At 39.1% G+C, this 26,114-nt stretch overlaps 1 protein-coding gene across 2 annotated transcripts in view; it reads right to left on the bottom strand.

Moving 5' to 3' along the window:
• The window catches only part of pld2 (phospholipase D2), an 80,538-nt gene that overhangs the window by 42,985 nt on the left and 11,439 nt on the right, over nt 1–26,114 (bottom strand). For both annotated transcript variants that reach the window (XM_034178635.1, XM_034178634.1), the window contains exon 2: nt 13,661–13,667. The gene's annotated coding sequence lies outside the window, so the exon portion shown is untranslated. The remainder of the gene's footprint in view (nt 1–13,660; nt 13,668–26,114) is intronic.

Genomic DNA, 26,114 nt, shown 5'->3' on the forward strand with positions numbered 1-26,114 from the left:
AATGTACTTTGACTGGCAATTGCCACATTATATATTGTGGCCTTCAGAGGGTACTTTCAGGTGGTACTACATCAGAATTTGTTCAGGTCCATTAGACATCTTCACCTGACCAAGTGTGATGCTTTTATTAAAAACTGAAATGATTCTCATAACCAGTCTTTGTTAATGTGGGGGTCTAGTTAAGACCAGCCTCACTAAACAGTGATAAAGTTTCCTTTAACATCAGCTTCTTTTATTTTTTTCTGTACCACGTCTTTGCAGGTTTAACTCTGTCTCCCCTGGTTACGCAGGTTTCCTACTTGTGAATGTGATGCCCGCAGACACTCATCATGACAGACATGAGCCCAATGGGCTAGAATGGAGCGCTAGTAACTGGCAAGCACTTACTGAACAATATGACCATTATTTGCGTGAATCACTTTTCTACACTCGACACCTCAAAAACAGACACACATTTAGTAGAATAAATCTAAGGTACAACAACTTAAGGCTCATATCTTGTTCGGTCTTGTAGTTGAGGTCAGTATATTTCTGGTAACTAAGTGTCTATTTAAATTTTTCAACAGTTTACATATCCTACAGCATACAATCACCTGCTGGCCTGTGTGTCCAGAAGAGGGATTTTAATTTCATATCACATGTATGTCAACATTTATTATTTATTTTTAAAGAAGGCTATTTTCATAGTTACCTACCACCCAAATGAACTTGCGCTATCAAATGCCTTGCTTGAAGTTATCACGTTCAATATTACAAACATGTACAACAAGGAGTGAGGGTCCATAAATATTGCATATGGACTTACAAAACAAAATAAGAATGAGAGAAATGTTGTTCCATAGGTCATCTGGCAAGCGGCATTCAAGGATTTAGCCTATATTCATTAAGAACTGAGATAGGGAGAAGTCCACAACTAGTGTTACTTACGTCATGTGTTCATTTGTGATTAAATTTCTCAAATCTGTAAGATTTTAATGTATAATATCATATCATATTTATCACTTGCAATCATTTTAAGACCATTTTATGCCATTGATATAATATGGCAAAAAAAAACTCCAAGTACCCGTCCATTCAAAGAACAATGAGTTTTAAGTCTCAAGAAAATTTGAACATTTCTTCTAAAATGTGGACCCTAATTAGCACTAATACGTCTCCTTAATAATTAAAATTTGGCAAATCTGTTGTGGAGTTCTGTGCAGCCATCCTTTAGATCTATAAAACAAAGTAAACAAACAAAAAGCCATCACGAAATCGACAGAGAAGAAGCTTTTTTATTGGTTGGGGTCAAATCAAAGTGAATGACAGATTCCTCATGATGGCATGAGGTCGTCTTGGCCTTATGGCCAGATGACCTAAAAACTCTATCCTTATGTATTGGAGTTGAACACAATAATACTACTGATAATAACAATGATGATAATCTTAAAATACAGAGAGTCACATTGTAGAAATGGTAACTCTTAACAAGTATATTTGTTTAATTTCTAGTAAAAAAAAAAAAAAAAAAAAAAAAAAAAAAAAAAAAAAAAAATCGCACTTAATATAAGGGCCCTGTCACACCTTGATAGCCAGTGTATGCCGACATATGAAAAATACACTGGATACGTCGAATACCTTAATACAGCTGTCACACCTTGGTGATTTAGCCAGCGTATGCTGACAACCACATTTCCACCAAGCGGTTCGGGTTGGTGCTGCATGGTATGGTGCGGGTCGGAACGGTTAAGTCTGGCTTGGTTTGCATTTCCATGGCCGAACTCTTGTTTGGCTGGCGGAACACGTAAATATTGACAAACACGTCATCAAGCACACGTACACTGTTGCATGGCCTCGCCCCACCACACGTATGCCAAACAGAGTAATTTCACTTTTTAAATTTAATTTTTGTCTTGGTGGATCATGGAATTAATTTTCATGGCATGCAGGGTGTTGAACAATCGACTGATGCCTGTGATAAACACTAACGTGAATGAATGAGTCGCTCTGACTCTTTCAACTTTTAAAATGTTAATTGTCTTGTTGTGGCGCAAACTGCTAGTGTTCTCTGGCTCAGGCTGAGAAATGCACAGAGAGCAGACAAACACGGAGGGACTTTAAAAATGTTACGTTTCTTTAGCCACAACAAGAAACTAAAGTATTTTCAGATGTCGTTTTCCAAAATCAGGAGGCTTTATGTGGATAAGTTTTAATCAGACTGTGATGACCAATCCAACTGAAATAACATAAAAGGTAAGATTAAGACTTCATATTTACTACGTGTGTGAATGGTTTTCATATTTGTAACAGTCTGAAATGTTTGCATGAGGACTGCAGCTTTCAGTTTATCAGCGAATCAATGGACAGCACAATGGACGTATTTCGACTTATGAGTAACTTACAAGAAATGTGTGTCACAATCACATAACTTATCTACAATTTATAGCCTGCGTATGTGGGGTGTATGATACATAAGCTGGAATATGTTGAAAATATTGTGCATGCCCAAAATTTTTCAAAGTATTACAATGCATATAAAACTTACCTATAACTTATTAGACGTACACCAGCATTGTTAATATGTTCAGCATATGCTACCTAAATTGTCAAGGTGTGACAGGGGTTTTGGACAAAAATCACTTAAGTAATATTTCAGCAAAACATAATTACCTGTTATTAGATAAATACATCTTAAAAATCTTAAGAGAAAGTCTTGGAAACAGTCATATCTAGGATGAAACAAGCTTTTTACTCACTGTAAAACTTTTATGTTGCTGTGTTGTTTGTAAAATATGTAAGACCTTTTTAAACTTGTAAAATAAAGCGCCGAATAAATTTTTGCAGCTACTTAAGACCTTAAAAAAAAAAAAAATTTTTTTTAAAAACCTCAAATTAATTTTCACTTGCTGCATTGGCAGATTTTTAAAAGTTGTTACAATGTTGTTTTTGTTTTTTGTTTTTTTTTTCAACTTTTTTGTCTGGAATTGGTTTATTTTAGAAATAAAACTCATATAAAAACATACAGGTACAAAAACATTTTTTCCCCATTGAGATAACAACAACAAAAACAGCAGGAAAAAGAACATTTTTATGAACCTGTCCTTTGCACAAATAATCCACAACAAAATAATACACACAAAGAAACATACATGTATTTGAACCAATGTACATACATACAACTACACACTGAATTACAAATGGTTGTCTGTAAACATTTTTTAAACACCAGGGGCCTGTACTACGAAGCGGGGTTAACTTACCCAGATGTAACCCAGGGTCAACCTCTTAAACCGGGGTTAACAAAACCAGGTGTCCTCAAGTGGTGTTAATCGGTACTACGATGCTGAATAAGATGTTGATTTGTTGAACCTGTGTTAACCTAAGTGGAGTATGTGCGCATTCACATAAAAGGGGCGGGTTGCAGCGTACGTCACCATACTTTACCAGAGAAGAATGCACGATTATTATGCGGAGCTACGAGGAATTTAAATTAATGTTAAGGGGGAAATCGAACACATCGTCTGCCAGTAAAGCAAGACAGGCTTGTTGGCAACGTATTGCTGATCGGGTAAATGCGTACGTACAATTCAATTGTTCTCCAAATCTGTTACAGATGATTAACCTGTGGAATGTCTAATATGTGTAAAAAAATGACCCTCTTTCATTAATTACGCCCAGATGCAACACGATTCAGAAGTGGGCATAGGCCTACTAATAAATGTTAGGTTAATTTAATGTTTCCTAAATAGGCTACCTTGACTGTATGATTGCTATTCCTAATCCTGTCAATATGTCAGATGTAATATGGTATATGGCTGACTCTAATGCCATATACCAACACAGTGCAGAGTAGCTACCTAAACTCTGTAAATGAGATAGAGTATCTCGTCAATAGTTTTACATCCTCATTGAAGACAACTTTGGATGCTGTAGCTCCTCTGGAAAAGAGAGCTTTAAATCAGAAGTGCCTGACTCTGTGGTATAACTCACAAACTCGCAGCTTAAAGCAGATAACCCGTAAGTTGGAGAGGAAATGGCATCTCACTAATTTAGAAGATCTTCACTTAGCCTGGAAAAAGAGTCTGTTGCTCTATAAAAAAAGCCCTCCGTAAAGCTAGGACATCTTACTACTCATCACAAGAAGAAAATAAGACCCCAGGTTTCTTTTCAGCACTGTAGCCAGGCTGACAAAGAGTCAGAGCTCTATTGAGCTGAGTATTCCTTTAACTTTAACTAGTAATGACTTCATGACTTTCTTTGCTAATAAAATTTTAACTATTAGAGAAAAAATTACTCATAACCATCCCAAAGACGTATCGTTATCTTTGGCTGCTTTCAGTGATGCCGGTATTTGGTTAGACTCTTTCTCTCCGATTGTTCTGTCTGAGTTATTTTCATTAGTTACTTCCTCCAAACCATCAACATGTCTATTAGACCCCATTCCTACCAGGCTGCTCAAGGAAGCCCTACCATTAATTAATGGTTTGATCTTAAATATGATCAATCTATCTTTATTAGTTGGCTATGTACCACAGGCTTTTAAGGTGGCAGTAATTAAACCATAGCCATCACTTGACCCAGCTATCTTAGCTAATTATAGGCCAATCTTCAACCTTCCTTTTCTCTCAAAAATTCTTGAAAGGGTAGTTGTAAAACAGCTAACTGATCATCTGCAGAGGAATGGTCTATTTGAAGAGTTTCAGTCAGGTTTTAGAATTCATCATAGTACAGAAACAGCATTAGTGAAGGTTACAAATGATCTTCTTATGGCCTCAGACAGTGGACTCATCTCTGTGCTTGTTCTGTTAGACCTCAGTGCTGCTTTTGATACTGTTGACCATAAAATGTTATTACAGAGATTAGAGCATGCCATAGGTATTAAAGGCACTGCGCTGCGGTGGTTTGAATCATATTTATCTAATAGATTACAATTTGTTCATGTAAATGGGGAATCTTCTTCACAGACTAAGGTTAATTATGGAGTTCCACAAGGTTCTGTGCTAGGACCAATTTTATTCACTTTATACATGTTTCCCTTAGGCAGTATTATTAAACGGCATTGCTTAAATTTTCATTGTTACGTAGATGATACCCAGCTTTATCTATCCATGAAGCCAGAGGACACACACCAATTAGCTAAACTGCAGGATTGTCTTACAGACATAAAGACATGGATGACCTTTAATTTCCTTCTTTTAAACTCAGATAAAACTGAAGTTACTGTACTTGGCCCCACAAATCTTAGAAACATGGTGTCTAACCAGATCCTTACTCTGGATGGCATTACCCTGACCTCTAGTAATACTGTGAGAAATACTGGAGGTTTCTTCCTGTTAAAAGGGAGTTTTTCCTTCCCACTGTCGCCAAGTGCTTGCTCACAGGGGGTCGTTTTGACCGTTGTGGTTTTTCCGTAATTATTGTATGGCCTTGCCTTAGCAGGGGTGGTGGCCAAGTGGTTAACATGCTTGGTTTCAGTTCAGAAGGTTCCGGGTTCAAATCCCACCCCTGCCACATTTCTCCATGTAATGTGGAGTTGCGTCAGGAAGGGCATCCGGTAAAACCTGTGCCAATTCAACATGCAGATCCACCTTGGATTTGCTTTGGCGGCCCCGGGTGCGGGCGGGGGAGCAGCCGAAGGGACTTACTATTGTATGGCCTTGCCTTACAATATAAAGCGCCTTGGGGCAACTGTTTGTTGTGATTTGGCACTATATAAATAAAATTGATTTGATTTGATTTAATAGCAGTGCCAAACGCACCTGGCAGCAGGTGAAGATGAAATATAAAAACATCCTTCAGAACGGTAGGTTTATATTCAGAGCTTGATAAGCCCCACTTCGCCTAATTAATGGACATGCATTAGACCTATTTTGATATTAGTAATTACCCGCGATTGCATAAAACCTGTCTTTGATTTGCATTGTGGATAAATGGCCAGGGAAAACGACAAATGCATCCAACAGTTTAGATAGAGCAAGTACTACCTTGCGAATCATACAACATACAGTATTCTTGCTCAGATGTTCAGCATCACCGATGGAATACATAAATTGTCCACTGGCAAAATAGGCACAATGCACATTATCTGCTCGATCGTCGGGGCATTGCTACACTGTAAAAAATGACTTGTTTTTAACAGGAAAACGCTGGCAGCTGTGGTTACCAGGGAATTCCTGTAAAACATACAGCAGCACAGTAGATAACATTACAGACATAATATGTATATGGATTTACAGTGAATGAACCACGGCTGACTCACATTAAAAAGAACTGTTAAATCTACAAACAAGAGCTCTCTTTTTTGTACATTTAACTGCTGTATTTTTTACAGCAATTCACTGGTAACCACAGCTGCCAGCATTTTCCTGTAAAAACAAGTCGTTTTTTTTTGTTTTTTTTTACAGTGAACGATGGGTGGTGTTACAGATTCTGGCCCGATCAGCTGACAAAGATAACGAATTCCCTCGGCTGGAATCTATATCTTTCATAGAGAATATCGTCCGGTTTTTTTTTTTATGTCAGCGGATTCTGGCGGTCTTTAAAAACCCTCGCCCTGTGAAGAGAGCCCCTCACAATTTGTGCCCCAATATCAAACGGATCATCCAGGTAGGCCGGCATTGTCTTCCGAGTGATTGAAGGTGGATGGATGGTACTTATAAAGGGAGTGGTTCAGCGAAAACCACAAGCTAACCTAGAACATAACCTGCTCGGAGTAGGTTTGGCACACAGCATAAATTGCCATGGCAGCATACCTTGATCAAAACCTATCCACCTTTCGTAGTACGGGTTAACCGGGAAGTTACTCCACACGTCATCAACTTACTCTCGAAGTTACCCTGATAAGCCAGTAACCCCGCTTCGTAGTACAGGCCCCTGGAGAGTTCTGGGAAACCAAACTGTGAACCAGTGAGAGAAAACTAAACTTAGAAACATACATAGAAGGACATGATCAGGAGCACGCCACATCCTGTATGACATCGGTTTTCTCTCTGACAATGTTTCTGCTACCTTTGGTGATTCTTTTGTAATGAACAGGGGTTTTTTTGTTGTTTTTTTTTTCACTTTTTATTTTATTTCTCACAAGTATGCATACAGAACAGTAAACAAACAGTATGGGATCAGCTCACAAAGAACGGGGGGGGGGGGGATTACAGTTTCAGATCACATTTTTAATTTATATAAGTGAAAATAAATAAATTCCATTTAAATGTTAATGTCCTTGTTTATATATCGTATCAATTTGCACCATTTCCTGTTATAATCATATTTTTTAGTCTTAAACAATAAGTCATCTTTTCAATCACACATATTTCCTGTACTATCCAACCATTCTTTTGTCTACGTGGGTCTGAAGCATGCTACTTTCTTGTTATGGCCTTCCTCCCAGCCTTAAGAAGAATTTTTAAACCAGATAATTGTCCTCTTTCAGTACAACTTTACCTATATTCCCCAAAAAGAGGGTGGAGCAGTCCTTGGTAGTCCTGTATCCAGGCACTTCATTTATCACAGCGTTCACGTTATCCCAAAATGGTTCTATTTTGGGGCAACACCAGAAGACGTGTATGGTTTGCATTTATTGGACCACATTGCCTCCAGCATGTTTGCTGTTTAACAGTTGTTTGCTTTTTAAATTTGGCGTAATAAAACATGTTAAATTTTTCCAATTAAATTCTCTCCATACAAGTGAATTTGTGGATGTCTGTTGAGTTGTACACGTGATGCCATTCATCTTCAGTAATTTTTATTCAACTCTTTTTCCCACTTGTGCTTTATATAATGTTGTATTATTCCGACATTCCATTAGTGTGGTAGATTACTGATATAACCCTAGATATTTTTTGATTGTATGCATTATCCATCACTTCTATCACTGGGTTCATTTCTTCTGGTGTAGCCCTCTTCACCTCTTTATTGTAATAGTCCCTCAATTGAAGATATCTAAACAAGTCTTGATTCTTAAGTGCAATCTTTTCTTTGAAGGGCCTTTCACATTGAAAGCGTCAGGCTGATGCGTCAACGCTTTTCCAATCCGTCGGATGCTTTCCCAACGCGTCGTGACGTCAAACGCTTGGCTTCGGAAGCGGCAAGGGGGCGGAGATTGCTACGTCACACTCTGGCTATTTCCACAACCTGAAAAAGTTCAGCAATCGCCATCTTGAATTTGTGTCGCCTGAACCACAAAAAAGCTTTAAAAAAAACAGCAGTAGAACGATTCTCCCATCACCCTGCTGGGAGAAGCTTTTTTCCAGCTACTTTTCAGAGTGACGCCAACCAAGGGAGGACTGATGACTTGGTGGGATATTGATCGAACCGTGACAGTGGGCCGACCGCACGGAGAAGCCGGCCTTCAGCATCATCGCAGGGCAGACCGAGGCAGGCAGCCGGGGTGATGGAGCAAACCCACTCAGTCCGAAATCTCCCACTTTTTGGATATATGCGAAGTCCCAGTTTGCCCATTGGAGTTTAGTTCTGCAGCTTTATCGAGGTGAGAATAATATAAAAATAAAACGTGACGTTTCTGCACTGCTGTGAAGGTTTAATGATCTGAGTGAAACGCTTTAATTTGTAAATGGTCCAGTCTTTTTTATTTTTACCAAATAAAGCTAACAGCTTTTTTCGGAGACCACAAAAGCTCAACTTTAAATAACTTTTTTTTTCAGGCGTTTTTTCCCCCATCGTTTTTTCCATTTTTTTTTTTTTTAATATATAAACTGTTTAGTGTTTCTTTATATTTAAAGAAAGATTTTTATTTGTCCCAATCAGGAACATTTGCTGTGCACACAACCAAACTTCCATTGATGAGCTGAACACCACAAATTCCAGTCGAAAGAAAACATCTCTGCTCTTCAAAATAGGACAAAAGTGTCAACAGCAACACCACCAGAGTTCAAAGCTGCAGAAGAGACCTTCATCTGGTCCTGAGAATACAGCATAACATCACCTGCTTCTAAATAAAAGGCTCTTTCAACAGCAACTATTTTATTATTTTTTAAAAAGCTGTTTCATTTTATATTTTAACAATAAATGAATGGATCATTAAAAATGTCCACAAATCAAAGTCAAAAGACATTTGTACAGACAGAAGCTCTCCACTTATTGTGCTCAAATTCATATTTTAGAAATGACTCTGTCCTGATAACAACATTAAAGGCAATTACATATTCTGATGAAATTACAAGTTGAAATGACTAAAAAAAATATTTCATCATGAGGTTTATGTCACAGAAATCCTACTTCAAAATCACACTGCAGTCATTGTTAAATTATCTCCTGTTGCATTTATAATAAACATTTGTATTTATTTACAGTGTCTGTTTCCCTGGTTGAAATGAGATATAAATAATCTACCAGACTTAAAAAATGTACAAATTTCCATGTTATTTTATTTGTCTAAAAATAAATGTCCGAGGTTCCTTATGTTAAACAACAAATTATCTAATCTGAAATAACAGGTGGTTTTAATTTACAGGTGAAAGGTTTCTAAAGAACCATTTATTGATTTATTTAGCTATTTTAATTACAAGTGTTCTAAACCTTTTTTAAACAGTAATCAGAAATTTTGAGGTAACAAACAACAAAAAAAAAAAAATTAAGGATTTTTTTTCTTCAGAAAACTGCACTATAAATGAGCAGTCCTGTGACATGTTTCTGTTTTGTAGAGATCAGTGGTTTCTGCGCTGATCTGTTTTGTACAGATCAGTGGTTTCTGCCACTAGTCTTCCGTGTTTTGGGCCAACGCGTCGTTCCTATTGGACAGCGCAAGGTACGTCACAGCTCAGAGTGTCGAACGTTGCATTGGGTTGAACTTTGACCGCGTCAACCTGCCGACAAGCGGCAATGCGCGCTCCCGTCAGAAGTGTCGCTTTAGCTCGGCTTTTGACACGACGCTTCTGACGCATCTAAAAAGCAATGCGTCTCATTGAAAATAATGCTTTCTAGACCGATTTTGACGCATTTGATGCTTACGACGCGTTCAGTGTGAAAGGCCCATAAGTCTTCAAAACGTCTTAGTTCTCCATTCTCTGTGGCAGTACAACATGCAGTCAGTCCATTTTCTTCCATTCTTTAAATGTTGATAATACAACCCAGGTCTAAATTCACTATCCAGTGCTATTCATTTTAATAATTTATACCTTTTCAATTGAAGTTGTCTGGTAAGAGTAAACCACGTTCTAGTGTAAATATTGTTACTGGAGCAATCAATTCCTGATATATCCAGGGATTGTTTTTTTCTCCCAGAGTGTTTGGATGTGATAGTCAGGGATGTATGTTCTCATATCTTTCCATCTTGCTATATAATTTTCGTCACACCAGTTAACTAGTGGTCGAAGCTGAGCTACGTAAAAATATATCTTAAAATTTGGGAGTGCCATTCCACCTTATTCTTTGGCAATTAGAGCGTAGTGTATTTAACTCTGGCTTCCTCCCTCCCCAATAAACCTAGATACTAATTTATCCCATTCTATAAATTGTTTTGGTGGAAGTTCTATTGGCAGGGATTGAAATAAATACAGTAACCTTAGTAAAATATTAATTTTCACTGTATTTATCTTACTACTAAAATCCACTGGGTAGTGAACCATCGTTCTATGTCCTTTCTTCTATTTTGATTGATATAGTTGTAATTAGCCCCGTACAGATTTTACATATTTTGGTTATACATACCCCTAAGTATTCATCTGTTTTGAGTCCCATTGACTCCCTATTTATGTTTGATTCTGTTGAAGGGGTGTAATTAAATGAGAATCTGGGTTTTTGCAAGATTTAATTTATAACCTGCATAACAGTTAAATTTTTCTATAAATTCCATCATTCGCAGGAAGGAGGTGTCTACATCTGATAAGTATGGCACTATGTCATCTGCAAAGAGGCCAATTTTTTGTACCCTATTCCAGTTATACCCTTTGATTCTATATCCTGATGGATCGCTTGTGCCAATGGTTCTATATAAATGGCGAACAATGTGGGGCTCAGACAACATCCCTGTCTCGTTTCTCTACCCAGTACAAATCTCTCAGTTAATGATCTATTCACCTTTACCCTTGCAGCCTACCTACAGGAAAGCCATCACTACCTGGGCTTTATTTGTTTTTAACCTACCTATTGCCTTCTGTATCTCATCCAGTGATATTTCTGATGTAACTATCTTATTTTGTTCTCTCCAATACTAGGTAGATCAAGTGTATTAAAAAAAAAAAAAAAAAAATCTCTCAATTTAGTATCTACCGTGATGTTGTGTATATAATTCTTTATAGTACTCCCTGAAGATATGTTCTATTTCTTTTGGCTCAGTCATCAATTTGTTTGTATTAGGATCTTTTATCTTATGGATCGTATTATCAGCCTGCTGTTTTCGTAATCTTCGGGCAAGTAATTTAGTGGATTCTTAATATATTAAGATTAATGGATCCTTATTTTTCACATATATCTGTTCTGATTCTTTCAAATCTGAGATTAACTTGTTATATGTTTCCGCTCTGATTTTCTTCATATATGTCATCCTCACAATGAACCTGCCTCGTATTACAGCTTTGAGAGTCCCATAGTAGTCATGGATCTACCATACCATTCTCATTTTCTTTTAGGAATCTCTCAATTTCAGATTTAATGTCCTCGACTATTGTTTTATCATTAGTATCCCCACATTTAGTTGCCACACTGTGTCCTTCTTTTTACTCTCAATTTGAATAGTTGCATTGTGGTCCGAAACATCTGATACCCCAATTTTAGAATCTGTGACCCTATAACAATCTGCTTTCTGTGTGAAGAAATAGTCTATCCTAGAGTGGATGGAATGTGGCATTGAATAGTGTGTGTAATCTTTCTCTAGAGGGTGGAGGTCTCTCGAGATGTCCACCAGTCCCAATTCTGCACCAGAATGTATTGAGAAATTTTGTTAAATGATTTTAGTTTTCTTTTTGCTCGCTGTATCTAGATTGTGATTTAGTATCACATTCAGATCCCCTCCACATATACAAATTCCCTCAGTTTCCATTGCAATGAAATCAAATCAATTTTATTCATATAGCGCCAAATCACAACAAACAGTTGCCCCAAGGCGCTTTATATTGTAAGGCAAAAGCCATACAATAATTACAGAAAAACCCCAACGGTCAAAACGACCCCCTGTGAGCAAGCACTTGGCGACAGTGGGAAGGAAAAACTCCCTTTTAACAGGAAGAAACCTCCAGCAGAACCAGGCTCAGGGAGGGGCAGTGTTCTGCTGGGACTGGTTGGGGCTGAGGGGAGAGAATCAGGAAAAAGACATGCTGTGGAAGAGAGCAGAGATCAATCACTAATGATTAAATGCAGAGTGGTGCATACAGAGCAAAAAGAGAAAGAAACACAAACGCATCATGGGAACCCCCCAGCAGTCTAAGTCTATAGCAGCATAACTAAGGGATGGTTCAGGGTCACCTGATCCAGCCCTAACTATAAGCTTTAGCAAAAAGGAAGGTTTTAAGCCTAATCTTAAAAGTAGAGAGGGTGTCTGTCTCCCTGATCCGAATTGGGAGCTGGTTCCACAGGAGAGGAGCCTGAAAGCTGAAGGCTCTGCCTCCCATTCTACTCTTAAAAACCCTAGGAACTACAAGTAAGCCTGCAGTCTGAGAGCGAAGCGCTCTATTGGGGTGATATGGTACTATGAGGTCCCTAAGATAAGATGGGACCTGATTATTCAAAACCTTATAAGTAAGAAGAGAATTTTAAATTCTATTCTAGAATTAACAGGAAGCCAATGAAGAGAGGCCATATGGGTGAAGTATGCTCTTTCCTTCTAGTCCCCGTCAGTACTCTAGCTGCAGCATTTTGAATTAACTGAAGGCTTTTCAGGGAACTTTTAGGACAACCTGATAATAATGAATTACAATAGTCCAGCCTAGAGAAAATAAATGCATGAATTAGTTTTTCAGCATCACTCTGAGACAAGACTTTTCTAATTTTGAGATACTGCGCAAATGCAAAAAGCAGTCCTACATATTTGCTTAATATGCGCATTGAAGGACATATCCTGATCAAAAATGACTCCAAGATTTCTCACAGTATTACTAGAGGTCAGGGTAATGCCATCCAGAGTAAGGATCTGGTTAGACACCATGTTTCTAAGATTTGTGGGGCCAAGTACAATAACTTCAGTTTTATCTGAGTTTAAAAGCAGGAAATTAGAGGTCATCCATGTCTTTATGTCTGTAAGATATTCCTGCAGTTTAACTAACTGGTGTGTGTCCTCTGGCTTCATGGATAGATAAAGCTGGGTATCATCTGCGTAACAATGAAAATTTAAGCAATGCTTTCTAATAATACTGCCTAAGGGAAGCATGTATAAAGTGAATAAAATTGGTCCTAGCACAGAACCTTGTGGAACTCCATAATTAACTTTAGTCTGTGAAGAAGACTCCCCATTTACATGAACAAATTGTAATCTATTAGATAAATATGATTCAAACCACTGCAGCGCAGTGCCTTTAATACCTATGGCATGCTCTAATCCAGGGGTGGCCAAGTTCGGTCCTCGAGAGCCACTTCCTGACACTCTTAGTGTCTCCCTGCTCCAACACACCTGAATCCAATGAAAGGCTCATTAAAGGCTGCTAACGAGTCTTTCATTGGATTCAGGTGTGTTGGAGCAGGGAGACAACTAAGCGTGTCAGGAAGGTGGCTCTCGAGGACCGAACTTGGCCACCCCTGCTCTAATCTCTGTAATAAAATTTTATGGTCAACAGTATCAAAAGCAGCACTGAGGTCTAACAGGACAAGCACAGAGATGAGTCCACTGTCTGAGGCCATAAGAAGATCATTTGTAACCTTCACTAATGCTGTTTCTGTACTATGATGAATTCTAAAACCTGACTGAAACTCTTCAAATAGACCATTCCTCTGCAGATGATCAGTTAGCTGTTTTACAACTACCCTTTCAAGAATTTGAGAGAAAAGGAAAGTTGGAGATTGGCCTATAATTAGCTAAGATAGCTGGGTCAAGTGATGGCTTTTTAAGTAATGGTGCAATCAAACAGGGACTTAAAAAATGTTTATTACTTTCAGGTGGAGCATAAATGCTCACTAGTGTCATTAGATTATTTTCCACTTTACCCTTTAGTATGATATCTCCCCTCTTTGTCTTTTATTTCTTTCAGATTTTCAAATTTAACAGTTTGATATCAAGATTGCTACCCCTCTCTTGTGTTTACCCCTGTATGAACTATAATATGTATGTTTATAGCCAAATTCCTAGCTTCTCATGTTCTTGTGTTGTTAGATGTGTTTTTTTTTCTACTTTTAATAAGTGCAGTTTTATTTTAACAATTTTCAACATGCGGTTTTACTTTAACAATGCTTCCCTCCTTTTTAAGAACACATAAGCAGATAAACTAGCAATCATAAATAGTCATTATGTGGTTATTTTTCAGTTGGTTTCAAATTCTTTGTACTCGACCCCTCTCTGAAGTCTGGAACATAGATCTCACCAGTGGTGGGCACAGCTAACCAAAAGTTAGCTTCAATAACCATTAATCAGATAACTGAAAAGTTATATTTTATGACAATAAACCGATGAACTGCTAAAAAAACGTATCTTTACTACAGATAATCGATAACCGATAACTATTAGTATTGATTTGGACGCGGCCACATCAGATTATACTGTCGGCATCTGATAAACCAGTTTCACATTAAGCGCCTCAGGGGTTGCTGGGTAAATTCAAGGATCACAAACACAAAGAACACATGAAAAATGAATAAATAAAAAAATAAATCCGCAAACAGTCATCTTTCAAATGCAGTAAAACACTATTAGAAGTCAGAGTTTATCTCGGTATTAGACACGCCGTTATTTACAAGCTAAAAGCTGCCACTTTCACCGGCTTTCAACCCTGCGGCTTAAACAACCAAAATACATCCATTAATGCCTTGATTGGCAGAATAAAATACACATAATATAATTTCTTACCAGTGGGATTCTTCTGAATAAATAATCCACATAAAGCGTCATTTTTTTAAATCCAAAACAGTGTCTAAACGAGAAGAAAAGCCCCTCCCTCTGTACACACAGCTGCGCCGTGAAAGCTCCTCTCCCACACCGAGTATTGGCGATTAAATTACAGCCACAAAGAAATAAAATAAAATATTAAAATTAGTCTGTTTTGTTTTTGTATCGAGTGGACGAGTCACTGTAACATCCAAAGTGAAACTGAACTACACTACTCACAATGCTCCCTGTGTCGAGCGGCCAATCATGTTCTGCGCTTAATGATGATGTCATCAGCAAGCAACAGGCAGCCAGTCTGCTAAAAACACAACAAACTGCCTAAAATGTTTATTTTAGGGTTACAAACGTTTTTGACCGTTAAACTTTACCAGCAAAAAATGTCACGGGCTGAAAGTTATCGGAACTAAATTTGTCGGAAGATAATTGGTCCGGTGATGGTTTTAAAACTTATCTGAAAAGCTAATCCGATAGCAAAAAATAGAGGTGCACCGATCAGGATTTTTTAGGCCGATCACCGAAATTTTTTATCGGCCGATACCGATCAAGGACACATTGGATCATGCCCAAATAATAATAATTAATATATAAACAAAAATAAATTTAAGAAATATTACAATTTGAAAACAAATGCACCCGAACGTGATGACAGCTGCAAATGCGTAATGCAACTTTAACATTGAAAATGCCATAGACATGCTAACGCATTAGCATCGCTCCCCTTTTTTAAGTTAGAAAATACATCTATCAACTGTTTCAGAAGACCATAACAGGTCAGTTTAACATAGAGAAGGTAATCATACTCACAGACGTATGCTCTTTATGGGTTTTAGCAGGGGAAAATTAAGCGAAAGAAAGAAAATATAAACGAAGCAACAGGCTCGAAGCATTGCTTCAATCTGTGGACCACTGGTTCGATTGGTTCAAGGTTCAGAGCAAAGCTGCGCTGCAGAAAAGTTGATCACGGACCCGCTGCAGGGTGTGTAATCAATGTAGAGAAATTATCATTTTCCTGACAAACACACCAAGCGGTCCCTGCGCTACTGCCTGCACTGTTGTGATCGGTCCTTTGGATCGACGCATTTTGCCGATCACACCAATCAAGGCATGATCGGGCAATAATGATCAGTGGCCGATCGATCGGTGAACCTCTAAGCAAAAACATTCGCTTCGATAATTTTCTGCTATCAGATTACCTGAACTGTGCCCACCACTGGCTCTCAGCACATGCTGTGTGCCATAGGTGGGGAATTTTACCTTCAGCACATTGTGAACACATGCTCACTGCACTGAGGTCAAGGTGACTGACAGTCACATGAACAACATTCCACTTCTTTGTTTTAAAAAGTCTTTTTGTAGACTGAAAGTGAGCAGTTTATACACTCCAAAACACTTCAAAATCATCAGTAAATACAAGGCATCAAATTTCACTGACAGCTATACATGTTTTGATCACAACACTACCCCACCATGCTTCACAGACAATGTGGTATGCTTTGGCACATGAGCACCTCCTGCCCTGTCATACCCTTCTTATCTTTGTGGTGTGAGCTGATTAATCTACAATGTTCCAGACATACTGAGATATATATTTTTATTAAAATAAAACAAAAAATCCCCCTCATCTTTATGAGGCTTACCAGAGGTTTACGTCTTGGGTAAGACCTGTGTCATTACTCTGGTTAACTTTTCTCTCAGTTATCGACTGACGTAACCTAATTACTCTGGAAGATACATTGTATCTTATCAATTATCACAAAGGGATTCCCTTGTTCTCACCAACAAAATCATTATTCTGTGAACAGCTACACTTGTAATCTGTGGTTTTCTGGGCTTTTTGATTTCACTTGCTCTGACAACTCCCTATACTTACGAGCAACAAATTCCAAATGCAACAATTCAAATAAGCTGAATACAGAGGCGCTGGATTGACCGGTCGCCTACCCTAAGTGGTTACCATCCATAACCCAGGCAGTCCTGGCGTGTCATAGATGCAACGAAGCACTGCACCAACACATGCACACGACTTGACTTGTACACACATTCTTTGCACTTATTCAAAATAAAAGAATGAGTGCCTTTTGTCCTGTCAAAACTGGTACCCCATATAAAAATGATGCATTTTCCTACACTATAGACCCAATTTGTATGTTTTGTATATACCATCAAATTAAAACTAAAACTTTGAGCTGATGATGCGAAAGGTTGCAAAAATAGTCTACTTTTTTGAAACCAACAGTAAATACATTGCAATTTTGTCAGAGTCAAGCATTCAGATTTCTGTTTGCACCCTTTCATCCGAGGCATACAGTGCAGGGGTTAGGTTTTGTTTTTAAAGTAGACCTGCATTGAAATAAATGCAGTCAGATCTTTGGACCAAAAAATGACATATTTACACATAAGATCCTTCTGAATGTAGTAAAGTAAATCTGCAAGCCCAGATCTGTCATTCAATGGAGAACTCTTCATTTAAAAATGACAAACTTACAGCTAAAATTTAGCCCTCCGCAAAACTGTCAGCACATCCGGGACGCTGCCGCAACGTCAGGGAAAAGACCCTATCCCAGCATGCATTGCGCGCGCCAACTGTAATTTGTGGATTTACGTCAGTTTGCATCTGCACCTTTTTCTTGTCTTATTGGAAGAATCTACTTTTTTAAAACTTCATATTGTCTTGCGGCACGTTTGGTGAGTACACATTTCTTTTATTTGTGCTTGAAAATTATTTTGGGGGACTTTTTCATACGCCCGTTTGATTGAGTGGTGTCACATTGAAATCTACTGTCTTTCGCCTCCGGTGTTACCTAACCCTAACCCTAACCCTGACCCGCAAAGAATTCAAGTCATTAAAAAGATATAAACCTCTCTCAGCGGCCATGGAGCTCTGCGGCTCCGATTACCGAGACGTGCGGCACTGGGGAAAGTTTGTCCTTGCAGCAACAGGTGTCACCGGCCGCTCCGCATCAAAACAGCGAGTGTAATTTCTGGACTTTTGCCAAGTTGGCTGCACCTCCATTCAGTAGACAGAGAGGTGATGCAGCTGCACAGCACAGCAGACACGCTTCGGCATTTACCGAGCACGCAGACTCAGTAAGCGCAGCGGAGGCAGAGAGCGAGGTGTCGGGGAAGAACGTCGCCTGCTGTCGATGTCGCCGCTGATCTGAGCATGCAGAGCTGTATCTCACATTCATTGCAGCTTACTTTTGGATGCTGAAACCAGGATGTGTATAACAGTAACATTACTAACAGATAAAATCAATTTCAATGCGGGATTGGACTGAAGGTGGGAGCGCTCCGTCTTCTGCCGGACGTCACTGCAATGACCCGGATGTACACACAGTTTTCGCTTAGGGCCAAATTTTAGCTGAAATTTGTCATTTTTAAATGAAGATTTCTCCGCTGAATTACAAATTTGGGTTTGCAGATTTACTTTACTGCATTCATAAGGGTCTTATAAATACATATCAGCTATTCTTCTGAGCTCTGACCACATTTCAATGCAGGCTACTTTAAGGATCGCTTCACTCTTCTTGCTGTGCTTTTAGGATTCCAATTGTCATTTTTTCAAGATATTAAGTTATACAACCCAAAGTGTAAAAATTTGAGGGTACGTAAAATGCACGTACTACCGGCACGAACCCCCCCCCCCCCCCCCCCGAGTGATATATTTACACTGACTTCTGTTCATTGCAGACAGTATGAAACCAAAGATATTTCATTGGCTTTTTTTTTTTTGTCAGCTTCATTTAATTTGTTAATATACGTTCATTCCTGCATTTATTAAGGCCTGCAACACATTCCAAAAAAAGTTGGGACACTATTTGATCACCATTTGAAAACACGTTGTAATGCTGCCATCTGAGTTCTATTTATTGCTGTCCATTTATGGGGAAAATACAAAAAGGGCATGGGTTTTATATCTAAACACCACATCTGAGTACGTACAAATAAACGGCACGTAAAGGAGACCAGTATGGTTGTTTTAAAGCAAATTTTGTCTTCACTACAGCGCACCAGGCAACGTTTTTTTTCCTGGCTTCAGAGAAACCATTTCAGAGCGAGTGAACAAGTGACGACACAGTGCCTCGGTCATGACCTGCAGAAAAGAAAAAGTGACGGTCATCAACAAAAATGTTAAACATGTTGTGATTGTTTACCAGCAGCTAGCTGTAAAACACATAAACATGAAACACCGTAGCAGAAGCATCTTCTCTGCCTGCATGAATGTGTGTGCAGGGCTGTCCAATGTGTCACGAGGCCCGACTTGCCATTATTGGCAATAGGGAAGCACATTCTCGTTTGAACCCCGGCGTGATATCGTGGGATTTGATTACATCTGCGGACAGCCGGCAAAAACACAGCAGAAAATCCCCGGGCGGAGTGTGGGACTTTCAGCACAAACCATTCAGCTCAGCTCAGTAAACTTAAAAGCATACCCGCCGTCACCTAGCGGTCGTCCCGGGTTTAAGGCATGGTGGTTTAAAATGGTTTTCCGCTAAAACCCCCATCTTCAGGATGGTTTTGTGCTGACACTCCCACACTGCCCCAGGTATTAGTCTCTCCCCACAAACAGCATCACTTCTAACGCAAAAAATTATGTACGTTTTGCTTTCGGCTGCAATCACTGAAGCAGTTGCAAAAAGTGCCATTTTTTTGGTCCCAGGAGAAAGGGAAGACGAGGCAAATGGGAGAGGTCGTGGTTGCTGGCTAGCTGTGTAGGCATATTAACAAAAACTGGGGGGAGTATGGCCCACCCAGTGGCATGTCATAATATTTACACACTTACAGCCCCACCAATGTCTCACCAATGAACCTTACATACTGGCATTTATATATATATATATATATATATATATATATATTATATTTATTTATTACACCCACTCCCCACACACATCTCATCCACCATTCACAACCCCATTGTACCGACCCCACCCCAGTGGACCAACATATTGTAATAGTACAATTCTAATAATATATTTAGGTCTGCCAGTTAGGTGGGGGGGGGGGGGGGGGGGGGGGGGGGTGTTTAATATTTTGAAGTAAATATGTAGAACCGATCAAGGACAAACTATTCAAGACATCTTTGGCTGAAATATGTTAAAATACTGAGGACTACACAGAGAAATGTGTCACTTGCCCGTGGAAAACCCTGATAATACATTATCCCACCGCTCACTACTGTGACCGACCATAAAAAAAAAAGAAAAAAAAACACCTTTTCACCTGCTTTTCCATGAAAATTTAAAAAAATAACAATTGATCATTTCAAAGGGGTACTAATGGCATATGATTTACATATTTTCATGTCTGGAAAAATTTGGGATTAAATGGGTTAATGATGTGAAGTAATAACGAGGTGACTAGTAGTAAGATACACTGGGTCACCAAAAACTTTTCAAGGCATCATTCAGGATGAAACCAACGTCGAGGGAAATAAGGCATGAGCATGTATAATGTAACCAGTTTGTAACAGTTTATTACTAGATTGTAGAATTCTAATATAAAAAAGAAATAAAGAAAAACAGACGCTTGCATTTATGTGTTGACATGAAACATAATAACTGCAATATAGAAATGACTGTTTATACTGATAAACTGGGATTGTGCGCAAATCTGCACATATTCAAATTAAGGTGCAGGGAGCCAGCCAAAAACAAATACAAATACATACAAAAAAAAATTGCTGCCAGCAGCCATGTGGGGGTCAAGCAGAAATAGCAGCGTAGATTTCTCTGGGCCCCTCCCCAATCAGACCGGGAGTGACATGTTTAGCCGCATGTTCTCCTTGAATTGCTGGCTGTCTGAGTGGTGTCCAAAAAATGAGGTGGGCTTCATTGATAATTGGCAAAGCTTCTGGGGAAACCTGGGCTGTTAGGAGAGACGGCATCCATCCCACTTTAGAGGGAGCAGCTCTCATTTCTAGAAATCTGGCCAATTTTTTGGGATCCTCCAAACTGTGACTGTCTAGCGTTGGGACCAGGAGGCAGAGCTGTGGTCTTATACACCTCTCTGCAGCTTCTCTCCCCCTGCCATCCCCTATTACCCCATCCCCGTAGAGACGGTGCCTGCTCCCAGACCACCAATAACTAGCAAAAATCTATTTAAGCATAAAAATTCAAAAGAAAAATAATATAGCACCTTCAATTGCACCACAGACTAAAACAGTTAAATGTGGTCTATTAAACATTAGGTCTCTTTCTTCTAAGTCCCTGTTGGTAAATGATATAATAATTGATCAACGTATTGATTTATTCTGCCTAACAGAAACTTGGTTACAGCAGGATGAATATGTTAGTTTAAATGAGTCACACCCCCGAGTCACACTAACTGTCAGAATGCTCGTAGCACGGGCCGGGGCGGAGGATTAGCAGCAATCTTTCATTCCAGCTTATTAATTAATCAAAAACCTAGACAGAGCTTTAATTCATTTGAAAGCTTGTCTCTTGGTCTTGTCCATCCAAATTGGAAGTCCCAAAAACAGTTTTATTTGTTATTATCTATCGTCCACCTGGTCGTTACTGTGAGTTTCTCTGTGAATTTTCAGACCTTTTGTCTGACTTAGTGCTTAGCTCAGATAAGATAATTATAGTGGGCGATTTTAACATCCACACAGATGCTGAGAATGACAGCCTCAACACTGCATTTAATCTATTATTAGACTCTATCGGCTTTGCTCAAAAAGTAAATGAGTCCACCCACCACTTTAATCATATTTAGATCTTGTTCTGACTTATGGTATGGAATAGAAGACTTAACAGTATTCCCTGAAAACTCCCTTTTGTCTGATCATTTTTAATAACATTTACATTTACCCTGATGGACTACCCTGCAGTGGGGAATAAGTTTCATTACACTAGAAGTCTTTCAGAAAGCGCTGTAACTAGGTTTAAGGATATGATTCCTTCTTTATGTTCTCTAATGTCATATACCAACACAGAGCAGAGTAGCTACCTAAACTCTGTAAGGGAGTTAGAGTATCTTGTCAATAGTTTTACATCCTCGTTGAAGACAACTTTGGATGCTGTAGCTCCTCTGAAAAAGAGAGCTTTAAATCAGAAGTGTCTGACTCCGTGGTATAACTCACAAACTCCTAGCTTAAAGCAGATAACCCGTAAGTTGGAGAGGAAATGGCGTCTCACTAATTTAGAAGATCTTCACTTAGCCTGGAAAAAGAGTTTGTTGCTCTATAAGAAAGCCCTTCGTGAAGCTAGGACATCTTTCTACTCATCACTAATTGAAGAAAATAAGAACAACCCCAGGTTTCTTTTCAGCACTGTAGCCAGGCTGACAAAGAGTCAGAGCTCTATTGAGCTGAGTATTCCATTAACTTTAACTAGTAATGACTTCATGACTTTCTTTGCTAACAAAATTTTGACTATTAGAGAAAAATTACTCATAACCATCCCAAAGATGTATCGTTATCTTTGGCTGCTTTCAGTGATGCCGGTATTTGGTTAGACTCTTTCTCTCCGATTGTTCTGTCTGAGTTATTTTCATTAGTTACTTCATCCAAACCATCAACATGCTTATTAGACCCCATTCCTGCCAGGCTGCTCAAGGAAGTCCTACCATTATTTAATGCTTCAATCTTAATATGATCAATCTATCTTTGTTAGTTGGCTATGTACCACAGGCCTTTAAGGTGGCAGTAATTAAACCATTACTTAAAAAGCCATCACTTGACCCAGCTATCTTAGCTAATTATAGGCCAATCTCCAACCTTCCTTTTCTCTCAAAGATTCTTGAGAGGGTAGTTGTAAAACAGCTAACTGATCACCTGCAGAGGAATGGTCTATTTGAAGAGTTTCAGTCAGGTTTTAGAATTCATCATAGTACAGAAACAGCATTAGTGAAGGTTACAAATGATCTTCTTATGGCTTCGGACAGTGGACTTATCTCTGTGCTTGTTCTGTTGGACCTCAGTGCTGCTTTTGATACTGTTGACCATAAAATTTTATTACAGAGATTAGAGCATGTCATAGGTATTAAAGGCATTGCGCTGCGGTGGTTTGAATCATATTTGTCTAATAGATTACAGTTTGTTCATGTAAATGGGGAATCTTCTTCACAGACTAAAGTTAATTATGGAGTTCCACAAGGTTCTGTGCTAGGACCAATTTTATTCACTTTATACATGCTTCCCTTGGGCAGTATTATTAGACGGTATTGCTTAAATTTTCATTGTTACGCAGATGATACCCAGCTTTATCTATCCATGAAGCCAGAGGATACGCACCAATTAGCTAAACTGCAGGATTGTCTTACAGACATAAAGACATGGATGACCTCTTTTTCCTGCTTTTAAACTCAGATAAAACTGAAGTTATTGTACTTGGCCCCACAAATCTTAGAAGCATGGTGTTCTAACCAGATCGTTACTCTGGATGGCATTTCCCTGATCTCTAGTAATACTGTGAGAAATCTTGGAGTTATTTTTGATCAGGATATGTCATTCAAAGCGCATATTAAACAAATATGTAGGACTGCCTTTTTGCATTTACGCAATATCTCTAAAATCAGAAAGGTCTTGTCTCAGAGTGATGCTGAAAAACTAATTCATGCATTTATTTCCTCTAGGCTGGACTATTGTAATTCATTATTATCAGGTTGTCCTAAAAGTTCCCTAAAAAGCCTTCAGTTGGTTCAGAATGCTGCAGCTAGAGTACTGACGGGGACTAGCAGGAGAGAGCATATCTCACCCGTGTTGGCCTCCCTTCATTGGCTTCCTGTTAATGCTAGAATAGAATTTAAAATTCTTCTTCTTACTTATAAGGTTTTGAATAATCAGGTCCCATCTTATCTTAGGGACCTCGTAGTACCATATTACCCCATTAGAGCGCTTCGCTCTCAGACTGCGGGCTTACTTGTAGTTCCTAGGGTTTGTAAGAGTAGAATGGGAGGCAGAGCCTTCAGCTTTCAGGCTCCTCTCCTGTGGACCAGCTCCCAATTCAGATCAGGGAGACAGATACCCTCTCTACTTTTAAGATTAGGCTTAAAACTTTCCTTTTCGCTCAGGCTTATAGTTAGGGCTGGATCGGGTGACCCTGGACCATCCCTTGGTTATGTTGCTTTAGACGTAGACTGTGTTTCATAATTATTGTATGGCCTTGCCTTGCAATGTGGAGCGCCTTGGGGCAACTGTTTGTTGTGATTTGGCGCTATACAAGAAAAAAGTTGATTGATTGATTGATAGATAAAGTTAATGTTAGTTTGCTCACTACTAGGACAGTAACTTTACTGAAGATGTGATGGTGGGCAGCCACTGATAAACTATTCACCTGCGATAACTAAGTGCAGCCTTCTAGTTATTTTGCAGATATATTTACCACTTAGCTTAAAACATTTACCACTTTTAAAACATTTCTCTCTGCTCAGCTGTCCGTCAGTCAGTCTGCCCTGCTCAAGCATGAAATAACATTTCAAAACAGACTTCCACTTCCGGTTATGGCGAGCAGCTGAACGGTCGTGCGGGCTTGAGCTCCTGCAAATTTGAAATAATTTTGAATACTATTCAGTACATATCGAGCGGTTTTTGACCAAAGGCATCTAGAAAGTCTATATGTCGTCAAGAAATCGCGGAAGAGGCCGACAACTTAAAGATAAAAAGGCAGACTTTGCAATGCCGCAGGAGGAACGCGAGGAACTCACGGAGCCGGGAGAGATGCTAAGCTATGGCAAAGCTAGCAATGACGAAAACCAACTTTTATCAGCCATACAGTCGCTCAGGAATGACTTTTCCACACAACTAAGTGAAGTAGTCTCATCTAATCGAAAGATAAAAGAAGCTATAATGGCCTTCTCTGAAAGGCTCACAACAGCTGAAAATCGTCTTAGCGCAGCGGAGGACCAGATTACTTCATTAACGACGACGTCCGACACCACACAGAAGAAGGTCCAAAAGCTTATTTTACAGATGGAAGAGTTTGAAAATCGACAGCGCCGCTCCAACTTGAGGCTGATTGGAGTCCCCGAGGGGGCAGAGAAAGGAGATGCATGCACATTCCTAACGGCTTGGTTACCGAAAGCTCTCGATTTGTCCGCAGAGCAGCCCCTCATTATCGAGCAAGCCTACAGACTCGGTACCAACCTGCAAAACCAGGCCCGGACGGGTGAGACACGACCACGTATCCTTTTAGTGAAGTTCCTGACGTACCAAGACAGAGACAGAGTGATGAAGGCAGCACGCTGAAAGGAGAAAGCTTTTTTCGAGAACAGTCATGTTATGGTCTTCCCGGATCTGTCTGCAGAGACCCAAAAGCAGCAGAAATTTTTTGATGGCGTGAAACAAAGATTACGACGTTTGCGTAAGGAGTATGGACTTATGTTCCCAGCAAAACTGCGAATTCACCACAAAGGCACCTGGCACTATTTTACCTCTCCTGGTAAGGCGGAGGAATTCGTTCGGAAGATGGAGAGCTCCACCCGCGAAGATAGCCTGGATCACCAAGGCAACGGAGAGTAAGCTGTAAACATTAAAGTCAGCCTTTAATCGAGTCATCGGAGTTGTAGCTTAAGTTACAGCCGTTAAATGTCTGGCTATGTCCATTGACCTAAGATACTGTGGACTCCGTTAATAATGAAAGTCAGTAGAATTAATTAATTAATATGGTCAAGAACAAACTTTTTAATTTTTTTTATTTTTTTTATCCAAACTACAAGTATTTTTGTTTACAAATGCTGGAAATTAAGCCCGAAAAAGTTTTTTTTTTCTTAAGTGTTTGTTTTCTTTATTTAGTGGGGACTGTCAGCAGCTCACTGCTCCTTTTAAAGGATCAGACTGGAGCCTAACCGAGGTCATGGACATGGGGGGGGGGGGGGGGGGGGGGGTGTTCATCTGCACAGGGTTGACTTTTTGTCAAGGTTTGGGAGAAGTTCCTGTTTGTTGTATTATGTTTGTTAATGATGGTCAATTTTGAAGGCACTCTATTCACTATTTTATATGACATGGTTAAAAAGTGGATGTTAATATGTTTAGTAGTTTGCTTGTATCATGAGTGGTGATATTAGAATAAATATGACTTCTTGGAATGTTAGGGGTCTTAGGGAGATAGTGAAACTAAAACAAGTAATTTCCAGGCTGAAACAATTAAAAACACAGACTGCTTTTATTCAGGAAACTCATTTGCTGTCTGATGAATATATTTCGCTAAAA

This window comes from Thalassophryne amazonica, chromosome 9, assembly GCF_902500255.1.
Source record: "Thalassophryne amazonica chromosome 9, fThaAma1.1, whole genome shotgun sequence".
Taxonomy (NCBI): domain Eukaryota; kingdom Metazoa; phylum Chordata; class Actinopteri; order Batrachoidiformes; family Batrachoididae; genus Thalassophryne; species Thalassophryne amazonica.